Raw genomic sequence first — 17,500 nt, 5'->3', positions numbered from 1 at the left:
CAGTAGAGAACGCAGTCGTCTTAATTTTCTTTTCAACTTTGACGCCAATTCTGACAACTTGGAATATACAGAATTGGACTCAAATCGAATTTTAAAGTGTGATCAATATCCAAGTAACCAACATGTTAATTTTTAGTTGGTATTTCACAAAATTGGAAGGTGAGTTAGTTGAATTTTCACAGGTCAAATCGTTGAAATTTGACCCGTAAACAGACAAATTTATGACCGAAAACAAATCAAAAAGTGTTTTCCCACATCTCACCTCTCCTTTTCTTTAGTCGATAGAATGAAAATTGACGGAGTAGTTTGATTGAGAAATCTACTCACACATAAACATATAAACAAACACACATAGGTCACAATTTAACTTTATATATATATATATATATATATATATATATATATATTGCATACATATACGAGATATAAATGTACATATGTATAGATATACATGCATTTATACATACACACACAGACACACACACACAAACATATATATGCATATATATATATGTATATATATATATATATATGCTAGCAGAAGTACATGTCGTTGACTGGGTTCAGAAACAGCCTACAGAAAATGGACTGTGATTGATGAAAGTATTATAAGTTATTAAACGGAGGGGGTTGTAAAGAGATAAGTTTTGATAGTCCAAAGAGAAGATCCTAACTTACCCTATATTTGCTTCCGAGTAGCACTAGCTCACACTACGGCATTTATATTTACTCTCTATCTCCCCCATAACAGCGGAGTTACTATCTTTAAAAGCATATCTGAGAAAATTGACCAAGTTCTATCAGCATATCATTCAGCTAACATTCACGTATGTGGAGACTTCAATGTTCACAATGTGGAATGGTTGACCCACTCAAACAAGACCGATGACGAGGGGAGATTCTGTCATGATTTCTCCATTGCTTATGACCTCACTCAGATTGTTCACGAACCCACCCGTGTGCCCCACAATGACGGCCACTATCCAAGTCTCCTAGACCTTTTTCTCACAACTTGCCCTGAACTATGTTCAGTTTCCATTCTGTCTCCTCTTGGATCTTCCGACCACTCAGTTGTATCAATTAAGATAAAAATGAAATGTAATAAGTCCTCAGACGTACCTCTCCATCGTACAATATATCGATACACTGTGGCTGACTGGGATAGTTTCTGTATATTTATATCGGATCTTCCTTTGCGTTCCATGTTTAAAAAGGGGTGTCATCTATAGTATCAGACCTGACGGAATGGTTAATTGTAGGTATAGACAATTTCATACCTTCGAAAAAGGTTCAGCAAAAAGCTAACAGCCAGCCATGGTTCTCTAAAGAATGTGCTGCTGCTATTGCGCACAGAAATCACGTTTTCCACTGCTTCCACCGTAATAGATGTATGGAAACTAAAGCCGCTTTCAGGACTGCCAGCAACCATTGTAAGAAAGTACTAAAGAACGCAAGAGAGTTTAATGCTCAGTCCGTCAAGTCCAAAGTAGCTGAGCAGCGGCTTGGTTCCCACCAGTTTTGGCAAATTGCAAACAGAATCCTGAACAGAAGCGTGTGCTCTATCCCAACTATCATCAATGGACCTGAGTTTATCTCGTCAGCATCAGACAAAGCTAAACTCTTTGCCAAGAACTTTGCAGCCAATTCTACCCTTTGGGACCAAGGCCGCCAACCCCCAATATATCCTGCTGTATCAGAAAACACACTTTGTGATATAAAAATATATGTACGTAATGTTGTCAAGCTAATCAAAAACCTTGACTCCAGTAAAGCAACCGGTCCTGACGGTATTCCAATTATAGTACTAAAAAACTTCAATCAGAACTAGCACCCATACTTACAACATTGTTTAAACGTTGTCTTAAGGAGAATTGCTTCTGATCACCATGGAACATCTCATCAGTATGCCCTGTATTTAAGAATTCAGGTGATCGTTCACCCCCCTCTCAGAACAGGCCAATAAGTTTCCTGTGCGTCACGAGTAAGTTGCTGGAATCTGTGTCAAATAGAGGACTAATCAACCATCTCAGCAAAAATAACCTTCTTACTGACACATAATATGGTTTCCCTTCTGCTAGATCTACAGCAGATGTGCTTACAGTTATATTTCATAGGATTAGCGAATTTCTCGACAGAGGTAACCTTTCTAGGGCAATTGCTCTTGACATATCAAAGGCCATTGATAGGGTATGTCATAAAGGTTTACTTCACAAGATCTCCAGCTATACCATAGATGGAAATGTGTTCTCAATTATTAAATCATTTCTCTCTGATATGTTCATAAGAGTAGTAGTTGATGGGCAAAAATCAGAAGCTCACAGTATAAATGCTAGAGTCCCTCAGGTGTCCATCCTGGGCCCAACTCTTTTCCTGATCTACATTAATGATCGTCCAAATCACATCCTTACATCATTCGTAGACATTTTTGCTGACGATACTACTATCTATGGTAGCACATCTAAGACAGTAAACGAACACTGCTCTCCGATTCACTCTCCTCTGATCTTGATCAGGTCGTACAATTGGGAAAGGTGTGGCTGGTTACTTTTAATGCATCTAAAACCAAGCTTCTATCTTTACATCATCAATGTTCTGATCCCCATCTTGCATCAATTAAAATGAATGGCTCTCGTCTTGGGGAAGCCTCAAGTTTTGACAGCCTTCTGGGCTTGGCCTTTACTCCTGAGCTTAAATGGAATCAATTTGTTGCCAAGGCCGCTGGAAACATGGTCGGATCCTTCAATCGATCCAGTAGATATCTCACTGCTGATGGAATTCTCTATCTGTATAAGAGCCAGATACGTCCAATGATGGAATACTGTTGCCACATATGGGCAGGAGCTACTAGAAAAGACTTGTCCAGCTTTGATAGGTTTCACAATAGATTTCGTGGCCTGGTGGGAGATGTCCTTTTCTCTTCGCTGCAACCTCTATCTCACAGAAGAGATGTTGCAAGTTTGTCTCTGCTTTATCGTTATTTTCATGGAAAGTGTTCGACTGAGTTTCAATCTACGGTCCCTCCCTAGCCAAACTTTCACAAGAAACACTAGATTAGCTGAAAACATTATCAATAATTTTCCCCACTTTTATATTTGCCTAAACCTAAACATAGATTCCATGATCAAAGCTTATTGCGTAGAACTGCACGCCTGCGGAATTGTCTTCCGTTTTCCTGCTTTCCAGCTGTCTATAATATGGTTGTTTTCAAGTCCAATGTGAACAAGTTTCTGATGAGCCGTTCCACTTAAGTTAACAAATTCACCGAACTTCCATTACTAATGATTACTATATTCTCTTTTTGACTACTCTACACTCTTTAACACTAATCCCTGAGTGTCCTATCGGCCTGGACAAGTGGTGACGTCTATGTAAAAAAAAATACCCCAAGCAAAATATGATGAAAGTAAAGATAATTCTCTGGAAAAAAATATTTAAATATCAGTTTTGTTTCCATTCGTAGCCAGGAGTGACCAACAAAATTATGTTTTCTTACAAAGAGAAAATGTTATATATATATATAATAATATAAATATACAAGAAATAATTGTTACCAAAGTCAACAAAAGTTACTTTTATCGTAGAAACGTTCATTGAATTGTATTTTAAAGTAGTTTGTATTTTTTTTTTAATTCACGAACCGGTTTTAAAAAAATCAAAATTTTGGAATGGAGAGCCCCGTTTTCAATTTGAAGGAAGGGCACCTTAGCATCTTTGTTAACAATTTAAGAGAGTTCCATCAATGTAAGGAATATTTGTAAACATATTTTAATGTTTTCCGTTATTTTGTGCTTGAGGAATATTCGAGTAAAACATATTCACTTTATAGAAAATTACATTTAAGTAATTATCACCTCAAATTTCGTTTAAATTTCGGTTCGATAAAATTATTTCAAGTAAAGCTCACTAAAAACTCTTTGAAAACAAACAAAACACATTAACTGAACTTTTGTTGACTATAAAAACATTTCTTTCTTTTATATTTATTTGTTCGGGTAGTCGTTTGTTGGCTTTTCTGCTAAACACTCTTACCAAAAACATATCGACGAAATATCGAAAAACAAAGAAACAAACACAGTTGCGAAAAATAATTAAGCTTTACTTACTGTAGTAACATAATACGAAACAGCAAAATGGGATATTAAAAAAGTAAACACGTAATTACTTCATTTTTTGAAGCAAAGAATCGACATAAATATGGATAAGAGGTAAATTGCGCGATTTTAAAGCAGAACAGCTTCCTTTCAATTTTAAAGAATTGAATGGGGTAGTATTGCGCCGTCGGATTCAGGGTTGTACTATTGTAATTTAAAGAACACGCAGAAATGGTTGTAATCAACAGAATTCTTTTAGTACACAGACAAAAAGCTTAAACAGATATATAAATAAAAATAAAAAAGGTCATGTAAATATTTTTAAAAAACACGTAATCACGTGAGCAGGATTTTTTTCCTTCTTTTGAAACGACAATAAATAACGTTCTTATTTTTTATTATTCTTCTATTTATCTATTATCGAAAGATTGTCATGTGCAAGCGGAAAAGAAAAAAAAACAGAGTTATGCAAAATGTGTGTTAGAATTGTCTAAAGTTCTGACTTTTCTTTTTGGCTTTCACTTTAATAAGAACGTGAATATATGAAGTGAATGTATTCGACACAGTATGATTCAACTCTAAAAAATGAATAGAAGCTAACGTGAATTAATATTAAACTAAGAGTGTTATTGCGGACCCTCACCCCTTTTACAAAACCTTGTAAAACTTCGTGACATATTTATATTCTATGGTGATCAGGCGCGAACGAACACCCAATAAGTTTAATCTACCATAGTTCTTCAAACTGAAACATATCAAAGTATCAAAGTATACTTACGCAAATAAATACGAAAACTATTTGTTAAAGTTTGTGACATATTTCGGTGGAGTGAAGGCGCGAACGCAGACCCCACAATGTTATTTCTGTTGAAACATACTTATCAAAGTATTATTATGTACATCTACATCAAAAACCCTTGTAAACATTTTTTTTTTCATTATTTTTATTTCCATATTTTGGGGGCCAGGCGCGAACGAAGTCCCCATACTTTTCATGAACCACCGTTCCGCTAGATCAAACATGCCCATTGCTGGTCCTCGATACATTTTCTATCATTATATGTGATCAGTTTTTAAAAAAAAATAGTTTACCATATAGGAACCTATTCGTTACCACACACACACACACACCCACACACCCACACCCCCCACACACACCCATACGTTCATCTTTATGTTATAGATATTACAGAGATAGATAGATGGATAGATACATATACAGATATATATATATATATATATATATATACATACGTATATATGTGTGCGTGTGTGTGTGTGTGTGCAATTTTATCAGATGATTCATGTGAGTTTATTAGCTTGTTAATGAATATTAGTTATTACAAGTGTATATTTACACTATTTCATTAGAAAAAAGTTTACATTTCTCTAAGTAAAACGCTTATGTTTACAATAAGTATACGCAGATATTCAAATATTTACAGAAAGAGAATAGGACGTAGCGGCTTGATTTGATATCGTATTGTTTTTCATCCGATGATGCATACTCTTCTCAGACCATTTTGTTCCAACTATCATGTAACTTTCATAATCTCTTTTCTTCTACTTGATAGAGTCCTGATATCTTTACGTACTAGAAACGTGGCTTTAACTAGAGTGTATCGGTTTCTTTTGTAAAACATTGTGAGTTACAAATCAGTTTTATTAAAAAGTTAAAATTAAACACACACAGAAATTTATATTTTGTATATAACCTGTATTATGAAAAAAATATAACATAGAAAAACAAATATATATATATATATATATATATATCGGTGTGTGTATGCGTGTATGTGTGTGATATTTATCTCCCTATATGTGTATAGGTTTCATTATTTGATTATATTTCATTGTGTCGTAAATTCGATGTTGTGCATTTCCTTTCTATGTAATTTAAAACCACCTGCATGTTTCAGTGTTTATAATTTGTTTTGTGTGGTTCCTCACGGAGATAAATAAAAAAAAATATTTTTGTCACATTTCACTGCAACGGAGAAAGCAAATTATATAATCAGTGATTCGAAGAGAAAATTAGGTTAACCGGATCCCTTCACTTTTTCCCTCTGAAATTCGTAATGTTTTGTGTGGAAAAAAATAATAGTAGAAGATGTATTTTGTCTTTTCCTTCTGCATTACCAGGATAAAATTTAAACAATACAAATATATTTTACATTTCGAAGATACAGATATAAAGAAAATTTCCTTTGGTGCTGGCGGTTACAGGAGTCATTAAGATTTATTCTTTTTTGATAAAGCAAAACAAAAGAAAAGTTGTGTATATGTATGTATATATATATACATATATATACATATATATATGTGTGTATGTGCGTATGTGTATGTGTGTGTGTCGGTGTTTTTATAAACCTATATGAGAGAAAGGTAAACTTTGAGACAAAATGTTAATGCACATTGTAATATTTCTATTGTAACTCTCATTTGCAGCGACTCAGTTTTCAGTGGTTTCTAACTATGGATATTTGTATATGGAACATTTACCACCACTAAAAAAAATCATTATTAAAAAATTTTTCTTCAATAAGACACTCTTTTATCATATAATAAAAAAAGAATAAACGCTAATTATCTCCCTTTGATCATTTAATTAGACAAATAAGATTATTTCCCCTTATGTTTCAAAAATCTTTACTAACATATTCTAACCGCTAAAAATGTTCCATTGGCTTCCGCTTTAAAAAATCAACATTTCGTGCATTTATAAGCTACAATCAACATCCAAATGAATGCTTTGACGATAATTACGGTTTTTAAAATGCGAACAATTAAAAGGTATATATATATATATATATATATATATATATATATATATATATATATATATATACATATATATATATATATATAATTGTTTATCTTTTATTAAAAACATGTTATTATAACCTTATATTTACACCAAATTCAGATTTATAAGTTTATTCAATATTTATTCTAAACCCATATTACTGTGCTTATCAACATTAATAATTAACTATTTTCCGTTGTATTTAAATATGTTCCAGATACATATGCCTTACTTAAAAAGTACAAGGTTTATTCATGGTGTCTTTTATATATATAAAAAACACCCAATACTTTTGCTAATGAGGAGACTTTGTTTTCGAAAAAAATATGTCAAAATTATTGCCCATGACATAATGTCTATCGCAATAAAAACATCGGTTCCGAAACGATCGTACAAATTATTGACTTTCTTGTGTTTCGTTCTTATGAAACATATTTTTAATTCTATTTTGAATTTTAAATTATCAATCACATTACTAAATATTAAAGTAGCTCTAGATATTTGCCTATCGAGCTTTTTATATAACTGTATTACAACGAGTAAGTGCTTTCTTGTATTTTAATTGAATTAGTAATGTTTCTATTACATCAAAATACAATCTGCTCTTTAGACTACTGTTCTAACTTAAACACATATATACACATATATATATATATATATATATATATATATATATATATATATATATATATACGAACAACGAATATGTCATACTCCTGTATTTGTATTATCATCGAAATCGATTAAGTACCCAAAGAATTTATTGCCTGCTCTAATTAGGGCACCATTACGATAGACCTGGAGGTTGTTTCACCTGCCAGTAGCAGTGGTATAGTTAACACTCTATTAAAGTCTGCATTGCACTATAGAAAACCTATTGCGTATTATAAAAAAATAAAACATTTTTATATATAATGACCCGTATTAAAGTTGTAAAGGCAAAAGTCAAATATCATGCTTCAATTGTGCAATAACAAGATACACAATTTAAAACACGTCTTCATCACATCGTAAAATATATTGTATATTTTATACGCTTTTAATTACTGGTGGTGCAGGTATAATGAGTTGAAGTTAAGTTTAAAATGAAAACGTCCCATTACATTGTGAAATCGTGTCTTTAACAGAAACATTTGTTTCGAAGCGCATATCAGTTATATCAGGAAATATACTGTTGATTTTATATGTTAGACCTTTCGGGTTTTGTGTAAAACAATCCAAAAAAAAATTCTCAAATGTATTGTAACGTAAGGTTGTGTCAGATTTTACTTCAGTCAAATTGCATGTTCCCTAATCATCGGATTGTTTCAATTATCAGCTAACTATATTTATCGAAGACATTCCGACACAAAATTTATCTAAGAAAAATGCCAGGCACAGTAAGTACCCTTGTGTGAAATGTTATAACAATCGTCTAGAGGGAACAGACTCACGAATCAGATATGAACAGATACACAAATGCAACTTTCTTTTTATATAATAGAGATTTTAAATATGTTGTCTGTAATAGTTAGTTAATTGTTTATATATTTACTCATTACTTAACGACCATTATTTAGTGCTCTTTATTCCACCATTCCTATTTATTCGTATATAGGCTTTGAGGTAAACACTGTTTCCTGGATCTGTTCTGTTTTCTCTATATATAATACCTTAGTTAATTTCACTTAGAATTTATTATATTTATATATGTCTCTATGTAACCAACCTCTTATTATTTCATTCCTTTACTTTATGATATTTACTTTTACTGTTAATATCCTAAGAGATTTGCTGATACGTAAATACTATATTTTTTTTATTATTAAGAGTGCATGTATTTGTTTTGGCTAAAATAGTCAATTCTCTAGAGAGTTCTCTATTTTCCTCTTTGAATTATTTATTTAAGATGCTATTGATATAGGAGTTTATCGGTACATATACTCTACTGTGTTATATTGCAACAATGTAAAAAAAAAGTATTTGAATTGCAACGACACACATGTAAAAACAATATACGCTGAGGACCTCTAAGCGACTATATACAAAATCTTTTTGTATTACATTTATTGTTTAATACACATAAATTTTTTCGCCTACAGTCATATTTCTTCTTATTTTGTTTATTCGGGCTATTACACTTTAGTGTCATAAGTGTTGATATACTTGAGGTTATTATTGTATTTTTGATGTTTAACAAAGTTAAATAAGTTATATTTACTGTGTAAATATTGTATAGTTCATTTATTACCTGATGTTCTTATGGATTATATTTTAGAATTGCTAGTGTCTAATAAGGTTTACATGCCCACCAAGAAAAGGATGCAGCAGAACATTATGTTTACATTTTTTCTCTTATTATTGATACCCCTATTACTGTTAACTGCACTTTCCTTCATTTTTTATGTTATCACTTATTGCTGGTCTTACTCTTCTAAGATTATCAACGTATACAGTTTGTTCGATGCTAAATATGTAGAGCTATTATTCATAGCATATACTCATTTGTCATGATTTAGCTGATTTTTAGTGGGGATGCTTTTATTGTTCAGATTCTTTGGTAGTGTTCGAAAAGACTATATAATATGGTATTATCTTCTTTCTTTTAAAATTATATCTACTGTTTTTTTTATTATACAATTTGTCTCCAATCAGCAATTTTATTTCTCCCTTGCATACAGATCTTCAATATGCACTATAAAAATATTATTTAGTTTCATTTAATATATATTTACTAGTGGAGTGTTTTGGGGTTTAAATTTTATTTTGATATGCGTTATTTAATTTGTTTAGAGTGGCTTAAATGCGTATCATTATAAAGTAATATATAAGTTGGTTTTTGATTATGTTACATGTAATTTCATTTAAATTTAGTGTAATATTCAGAAAGATAGTTATTTCATCATAATATTTAAGTCTTGTCTTAAATTGTAAAAGTAGGTTTATTTCTAATTAAATCAAGACTTATATAAAAAATGGTACATCTGCAAAACTATATTATCTTCTTTAACTTTTAAATGTCTCTCATTATATTTATATATATATATATGTACATAAATATATATATCTATATATATATATATGTGTGACGGTATACATATATACACACAGGCCCCCCACACGCATATATATATATATATATATATATATATATATATATATATATATATATATATATATATATATATACATATATATATATATATATATCACTGTGGGAGAAAACGGAAGATGTGTCAAATTTTTAAAAAGACGCTTGTAGATCTAACTGGCTTAAAACATGCCTTAAGGATGTAGTACGAAAATATAATGACAGAGAAATTAAAACAGGAATAAAAGTTCAGTGTATGTGGCAATACATTTTGTCAAAATTGGTTTTTTAAATCATCTAAAATCACACAGTAAATGGCATGGACACAATCTGGTGACGTTAAGGTTTCACATTTGTTGACTAATTTACAAATCTGAAAGTGTCCTAACACGACATTGGAAGATTCACACTATCATTCTGCAATTACTTTTACAAGAGGAAAGGATTTTATGTCACAATTATATACGTTCAGAAAGGAGTAAAGCCCGATTAAAAAGTCACATAAGTACACACACACACATATGATTTACTTAAGAGGTGGCAAACTTCTGTAAATAAGTAGCAGCTATTATCATCCAACGTGACACCCTGCACTGAAGAATCCCGAACGGATGAAACACTAGTGTCTGTAGGTATTTAATTATTATAGTAAAAAAATAATTATGACAGCCCCTTTAAGAAATTCGTTTCTCATCGTTGAGCACTTTCAGTTGAATTAAAAGTCGGTCAATTTAGCTCTTATGCGTAGATCATCGTATAACGATTTGATCACTGTCTGTCTGACGTAATGAACATTTAAATTAAAATGTTCAAAATTCAACGCTATTTCACACGGTTAATGGTAGCCGAATGGATACGGCCTCCGCTAATCGAGCCAGAGATGCCTCGTGTCGAGGGGTTCGAATCGTTCGACTGGTAGTAATCGTGACACCCTGCACTGAAGAATCCCAAAAGGATGAAACACTAGTGTCTGTAGGTATTTAATTATTATAGTAAAAAAAAATAATTATATATATATATATATATATATATATATATATATATATATATATATATATATATATATATATATAAATGTAAATGCTGGTTCGATCGGAGTTAATTGTCTAAAATCCACTGGCTTCCACGTTTTGGTATAATATGTTTACTATATCCAAGTGTGTTTTTATATATTTCTTTTTAATTATAACATTATACTTAATTTTTCTATGATAAATAGCTGGATTTCTTTGTACCGAGAGGCCATTTTTTTATTTAGGGGCAATTATTTATTACCGCCCCCCGTCACGTGACCAGTGTTACAATTTGGCGGTTTTCCTGCTAGATCTGTAGATTTCGTTTACAATCTAGCGGGAAATTCTAGAAAATCTGGAGGTATTTGGCACCCAGACACCCGCATTCGCATAAGATTGCTTGAAAATACTTTAAAATAAACTCATTCATGTGAGTAAAAAAAAGTAGCATTTAAAATAAACTCATTCATGTAAGTAAAAAAAGTAGCATTTATTGCCTTTGGTAACAATTATTTATTTATTATTTGTTTTGTTTTTCACCTTTTTTTCGATTAACAATTCTTAAATCTCACTATACAATCGATTTTTCCAAGTGCATTTAAGGTGGGGGGCATTCCAATCTCCCCGAAGGGGTTTGTATTACTGTACACGGGTGTGTATTACTGTACACATAGATTCGAAAAAGGAATTTGTCAGAAAACAAATATATAACAAATAAATGTTATCAAAAGCAAGGTAAGTTACTTTTCTGCCAAACTGGCTTGAGATTTTCTGGACATTTCTTTCTCCTAATCTGGCGTTTTTTTTTTTAAATCTCAGTTGACAACATTGCATCACTAAAAAAAACACCACAGGCTTAATGTAAACAGAATGTGTTTACAATATCGGTAAATTTTCAATGGGTTTATTGATAATGTAACCATGTGATTGAACTTTAATTTAAATTAACCACACGTAGTCGCAAAAGGCATGCCGACGCTCAAAGTGTATACACATTTTGACTCCTCCCTTTACTTAAAAAAATTCACCAAAAATCAGGAAATTAACGAATTTTAATGAAAATTGCAGTATTTTTCAAATAATGATCGCAAAATATAATGAACTAATTATTTTACTTAACTCTTGGTGAAAATGTTTTATTTTGTTAAACAAAAAATGCCTTTACTAAAGTTATGGGTTTCAGTATTAAATAAAATATGCAAGAATTTATTTTTGCTTTTTTTAAAGCATCGTAATTTGTCACAATAAAAAATTATCTTTACAGTAACATTACGAAAAAAAAACCCCTAAATTCCGTATTAATGTATTCGATATAACTCGAAGAAATTGAATTATCGGATACTATTCAGGAAATTAAAGATTCAATTAGATTCCTATTTCAGTCACCTAAATTATTTAGGATGAAATGAGTTTAGGAATTTATAGCCAAACCTAAATATTTTTTTTTGGTAAATATCCAGATACGCTACTACAGAACACCGACCACTCTAATTTGTTTGGGGGGGATGTGATGTTGGGGCGCGCGCGCCAACATCACATCCGCTCCCCCCCCCGCTCGCGCCCCCCAATGTACAAAGTAAAATCTTCGGAAAATGTTAAATGGTGTTCTAATTGGCAAATGTCGGTGCGTTACTTACGGAAAATTTGAAAATTCGATGTTCCAGGTAAAAAAAAACAGATAAATTACCCCCCTACTCCAACTTGGTGTGCTTTCCTTTTCTTATTTTATTTCTTTTTCAGCTAATTTTAAATTTTCCACCAAAAACGCGCTATAATGTATTTTTAAAAATTAGAAAATTCTATGTCCTCGAAAAAAAAATCCCCTCCACCCAACATAGTTTGCTTAGTGAAGCCGTCGTTTATGCTACAGCGTGCATGCGCGTAGCATAAACGGATGCTGCAAAATGGTGGAAAGAAGTTCGTGGGTTCAGGGTTAAATACCATGCAAACTGTAAATGTGTCCCAAGTATGACTATCAGATTCGTTGTCAGCGACCTCAATTACCTATGAAAAACAAATTAGAGTGGTCGGTGTTCTGTAGTAGCGTATCTGGATATTTAACTTTTTTTTCTTGCTTAAATAAAAAAGCATTAATACAGTAAGTTAGGTAAACTGACTTTTTCGTTTAAAAATAGAATTATTTCCCTTTCGTTATTAACTTTAAACATTTTGTTTTTAATAAATATTTTGTGGGGTTTGTATTACTGTACACACAGATTCGAAAAAGTTGTCCAAAAAGAAATATATAACAAATAAATGTTATCAAAGGCAATATAAGTTACTTTTCTACCAAACTGGATATATTTTTCGTGTTTTTATACAATTTAACATGTTTATTCAGCTCGAAAACCATACAGTGTTCACCGATGTATTGGAACATTCAAGATGGCGTCTGATTCTCTCTATAACATGGTAAGTGTGGGAAAAGATGTTATAAATAAAAAAACGGATAAAATACTGTTAAAAACCTGCTCAATGTATGTTACCGTGACATAGGTTGACATATATTCGGCGGGTTTTTAATAGTATTTTGTATAGTTTGTATTTATAACATCTTTTTCCATAAACACTGTATGTGTTTCGAGCTGAATAGATATTTTACATTGAATAAAAACACAAAAAACATATCCAGTTTGGCAGAAAGTAACTTATCTTGCCTTTGATAACATTTATTTTTTATTTATTTGTTTTTTGACAACTTTTTCGAATCATTGTGTACAGTAATACAAAAACCCATTTTGTGTTTTATATACATAAAGTACAATTGTTGAATGTTACTGGTTTGATTATATTCGTGTGGGGGGCACAATTAAAAAATTAAGAAAGATTAAAATGAAGCGAAATTTCAGTTTCCGTTCCATTTTTACAACAACCGTAAAACAGTGCATACTCAGCAAATTTTAGCGTAATTTATAAGCATATTGAAACACTAAATCAACATTTTATTTATTTTTTTGCATAATTTATGATGGTCGTATTTTTCTGTTTATTTTCTCAACATCTGTTAAAAAAATTAATAATTGGTACATTCTCTTGAAAAAAAAAATCAAACTTTTCTCTACTTTCACATGTGTTCCATTTTAACAAACTGAGCCACAGCGACGCGTGGCCGGGTACAGCTAGTATATATATATATATATATATATATATATATATATATATATATATATATATATATATATATATATATATATATATATGTATATAACTATTAAGTTACAAAATATATATGGCGATTAAGCTACACTGAATATTCCGCGTTTCAACCACTCTAGGACTCTTCAGGCTTATGCGCGATTTTGTAGTCGTCTTTCGTTTATATATACTCACCTTCTATAGAGAATTTAACTAACCAATCAGTTTTCTAGTATCATCCGCGCCATTCGTATCAGCCAATGAAAATGCACTTACCGGAGAAAGGAGTATTTGACCTCTGGTTGACCTGACCCTTTTTGTGTGCTCTATTTAGCCTGGATATTTAGTTTATTTACTGTTTTAAATCTAGTTTAGGGTATTTTATACATATATATATATATATATATGTATATTTATAAATATATATATACACATATATATATATATATATACATATGTACATATATATGTATATATATACATGTGTGTGTATAATAGTTAATGTATATTCATGTCTTTTAATTTATTTATTTGTTTATTTCCTATTTTTTTGTTAGTTTTAACATTATTTTGTATCGCTATCCTAGAGTAAATGTTATATTATGAACACAGGCGGTCGCTATTTCTCTTCTACAGTTTAATAGATGTTAGGGTTCTTTATATCTATATCTATATCTCTCTCTCTCTCTCTCTATATATATATATATATGTATATATATATGTATATATATATATATATATATATATGATTATGGTGAGCTCATTTGAACCTCATGCGTCTATCGCTATTCTTATCAAGAACGAACGATATCATTTTGATTTCTATAAAAGACAGTAGTGTGAAAACTCGAAATAAAGTGAAAATGAGAATGGCATATAAACATTTACCATAAAATAAATATGTTCAAAGATAAAGGAAATCCGAGAAGAGAAAAAAAGAGAGAGTATGCACAAACAAACATGGATATATATATATATATATATATATATATATATATATATATATATATATATATATATATCCATGTGTGTGTGTGCGCGCGTGTGTATGTGTGTGTGTGTAATCGATATTATTCTTAAAAAGATTCATAAAACACTACGTGTGAGGAATGATATATCTCACATATACATATAGGGAAACAGCAAGACAAAGTGAACCATTTATATAACTCACCTTTAAATATATATAAGAGAAGGAGTAAGTAACTTATACTTATGTATATATATATATATATATATATATATATATATATATATATATATATATATATATATATATATATATATATATATATTGCTATTGTATCTGTCTACAAATCACCTAAAAGTCGCGCAAAGCCAGATTCGAGAGTTTACCGCTGACTACTCAATCTGCCTCTTAGTACAATTTAAAAATGTCGTGATTATATTCAAAACCACATCCTGGATTATCCAATAAATATTGGCTAATGTCAAATATGAATCAGTATTGTTAAAGTAGATACGTGTATTTTTTTTTTATTGCGAAACCTGAAGGTGCCTGTTGTCCGATTATTGTTTGAAAGTGAACGCTGGTTAGCCGACATAGATAGCACCACGCTGATATTGGAATGTATCTATAATATTACTAAGTTTTGCGAGACAATCCGCCCTTTTTTGAAAGGAGAAAATTCAGTTTTCCTATTGAAAATCACTCTTGGTAGAACACCCGGGCAACAATTCATGTTATTCTGATTAGATTGGTAAATGAGAGGAACAAATTTGTCTCCAGCTATGGCACCTTACGATATGCAAGACACATGGAAGGCGAAAAGTTAGATCTTTATTGAATTGGTTAATTTTGAATGTAATACATTCATCAATAAAGAATTCGGGGAGCCGTTGTCGACCAGGATTTTTGTCATTTTAGTTTCATACGAAATCATCTACTCGGTAAATCAACGATCATCCCTACCGACATGTCCTTTGGGTTTTATGAATTAAAACTTTTCAAATCACCGCATAACACTCATGTTTTAGTTTTTTCGTTGGGTGGATGATACATTAGTGGCTTTCCCTTCCCAGGACATGGCTTTGGAATTCTTTGAACGTTTCAATTCCTCACATCACGCTTTGTCCTTCACCATGAAGATCGAACAGTACAACTCACACGCTTTCCTAGACGCGCTAATCGAAATGTCCACAGGCGGTTTACTTACGTCTCTCTCTCTCTCCCTCTCTCTCTCTCTCTCTCTCTCTCTCTCTCTATATATATATATATATATATATATATATATATATACATATATATATATATATATATATAAGACAACATTTACTTGTTCATATACAACATCGTGTTCATTTACATACCAAACCACCAAGGTGACGTTGATGTATACGTTAGTACATAGGCCTCGGTTATTTGTTCCTCTTGTCGACTAGTTATTGAAACTACACAAAATAAAGAAATCCTGGTGGATAACAGCTATCCTGGATTCTTTCTTTATAGATGTATTAAATTCAAAATGAACCACTTTTATATGAATATAACGGTTGTCTCTTTTCTGTATATCTTAAATTGTACAAAAAGTTGGAGAAAAATGTGTTCCTATATTAACCAACTTAAACAGAATGTTACCAATTGTTTTCCGTCTGTTCTACATCCTGTGATTTTAATACGAAACTTGCACTCAAAACGGAAGGTTTGCTACGCATATAACTTAGTAACATTATATATAAATTCCAATGGCAGTGTAATGCTGTCTCCGTCAGACGAATCAGCGCTAACTTTGAAACAAAAATCGGACATGGACCTTCAGGTTTTCGTAATAAAATACAAATAAAACTCTCCTGAATTCTACCCACAATAATTTAGATTCTGCCACTAGCAACATGTGTTGGGTAATCCAGAATGTGATTTGACATATCCGCACGACTTCATTTTTCAATTCTGTTTCGAGGCTGGTCAAGTAGTCGTCTCAGTCAATAGGTATCTTCTTACACTCGTAATGCGATCGACGCGTCTTCTTGGGTAATGGTTATTTATCCAAAGGACCGACCCGATACTATCGATGTAGTGGCTAGTCGTTAAGCGTTCGAGTGCAGTTTCAATAGCTTTAATCATATTAAATGTATGAGTAACACATTTTATATTGTCCCAGTCCGTAGTGTTTTAGTAATTTTCTAGACGATATCGAGTGTCCTCACGAACCTACAATATATTTTTAATTGTTTTATTGCAATCGAAATAAAAATAACTATCTGTTTTTAAATGTGTCCTCACAGGGAAATGTGTTTTAGAATCCAGTGTTGTTGGATACATTTAAAAAAAAACAAAAAAACTAAGAATAAGAATAAAAGCAAAAAAAAAAGGTAGAGTTAATGTCCGTTCAGAGTGAGATTGTTTGGTGTTATTTTAAAGCGA

At 31.4% G+C, this 17,500-nt stretch overlaps 1 protein-coding gene across 4 annotated transcripts in view; it reads right to left on the bottom strand.

Moving 5' to 3' along the window:
• Positions 1 to 17,500, bottom strand: part of LOC145268446 (opioid-binding protein/cell adhesion molecule homolog) — a 1,056,730-nt gene that overhangs the window by 787,771 nt on the left and 251,459 nt on the right. The window lies entirely within an intron of this gene.

The sequence above is a fragment of the Euprymna scolopes genome, chromosome 4, assembly GCF_053919585.1.
Source record: "Euprymna scolopes isolate OS-2025 chromosome 4, ASM5391958v1, whole genome shotgun sequence".
In the NCBI taxonomy this organism is placed as follows: Eukaryota; Metazoa; Mollusca; class Cephalopoda; order Sepiida; family Sepiolidae; genus Euprymna; species Euprymna scolopes.
This window is presented reverse-complemented; position numbering and strand designations above follow the sequence as displayed.